Source organism: Photinus pyralis, unplaced genomic scaffold (genome assembly GCF_008802855.1).
Source record: "Photinus pyralis isolate 1611_PpyrPB1 unplaced genomic scaffold, Ppyr1.3 Ppyr1.4_LG7, whole genome shotgun sequence".
Taxonomy (NCBI): Eukaryota; Metazoa; Arthropoda; class Insecta; order Coleoptera; family Lampyridae; genus Photinus; species Photinus pyralis.
The window spans coordinates 23397972-23399501 of NW_022170738.1; the positions used below are offsets into that span (position 1 = coordinate 23397972).

The following is a 1530-nucleotide window of genomic DNA, read 5'->3' on the forward strand; positions in this document are numbered from 1 at the left end:
CAGGCAAATTATACGCAACGAAATGGTATTAATGGTGTGAAGCCCTGATATCTGATTGAACATTAATTAGGAGGTTTCATTCGTTACCACCATGTTATAAACAGTGGCGTGAGTGCCTTAGTTCTGACGTTAGATATACGGGTCCTGGAATTGCTAGCTAGCCCCGCACCCTGAGTATATTACAAGTATGTCCAATGGAGGTTTACCCAAGTTAACCACCAATATCAATTCAACGAATTCCCCTTTACAAGTACGCAATGGAAATGAGGTAAGTATTTGTAATTACATTAAATCATACACAGAACTGGTGAATTATTAGGTACATTTGTTTTTTTTTTAGGTTCAACACCCACGGTATGAACGGGTCCAACATATGCCACAAATAAATTAAAGTAGGGTTTAAACATATTAATTATTTCTAAATAGTGATACGACCTTTACTTTCGCCGCAAGGAATGGTAATAGTAGATAAGGATTGGTTTATCAGACCTGCTGGTTTGTAGTGCCGTTGCCCATGACCTTAACCTTAGGTAAAGCCGGGACCGGTGTCTGAGGAAAAGCTAAAAAAAGACGACTTCTACTGCATGCCAAAATGAAGAGGTAACCCTTACCTAGATGTTATAGCTTTATCATTAATTCCCTTAGCCAAAGATGCCTATTACGATAACTCTCACGAATCGTACCAAACTATAAATTAATGGTGGTACTCTCAAAGATATTTCGATTAATTACCTTACCTTATAACTATAGTTCTAACGTCCTAACAAGCCTATTTAATATGTACAAGTAATTAAATTCCTAGCATTGTATCTGAAACTGATAATTTTAATTTTAGCCAATAAACGAGATAGTAAAAATTACCTTCGAGGAGGATCACTTCTGATCTGAATAATCAAACTACTGAGCCCGGTCAACACGCCAACAACTCTACTTCAGTCGGAAAACAGTAGCAAAATATGGGAGCTAGTAGACAGATCCTGAATATATATCAGTAAATTCTACAATTTATTATTTTAGCTCTAACTAGCCACCCAAAAGCTAATCACTCTCTCTCTCGATTTTCTACCAAAAATACCTTGCCTTACCCAAAATTATCACCCAAGGAATGTGACCTTCCAGATAACAAAATTTCCAAAACTAATATTATATACCTGCCTAAATATATGCAACTTACATTGCGCCTATCTAACTACCCTTAAACTATCCTAGATGCTATTTTCAATTGCTACACTACATACATGGGATTGGGTTACCTACACTGCAAGTATTTGCAAAACCTTGTACTTGTAAATTGCTCGGTTATACCTGATACTACGTACTTTGTTTTTGTCGTTATCAAAGATTTGATTTTACCGAGACTTTATCGAGAGCCGCGTCACGTTCAGTTTTTATACAGATTTTGTAAGAATAATCCGTGGTCGAACCAAATTTTGTTTTTGCTAATGTAAAGTCATTAAAATTATTGATTCTTATTGAGTATTAATTACGGCTTTAGTATACGAGTTACCTGATCAGTGTCAGACGTCAGAA

At 36.0% G+C, this 1530-nt stretch overlaps 1 long non-coding RNA gene across 1 annotated transcript; it reads right to left on the reverse strand.

Annotated features, from left to right (window-relative positions):
- Positions 1–365: 365 nt before the first annotated feature.
- On the reverse strand, positions 366–1002 carry LOC116176599. The gene is made up of 4 exons (XR_004146473.1): positions 862–1002; positions 738–816; positions 612–687; positions 366–560 (listed from the first exon to the last, which is right to left on the reverse strand). It is a non-coding gene; the product is annotated as an uncharacterized LOC116176599 (long non-coding RNA).
- Positions 1003–1530: the final 528 nt, after the last annotated feature.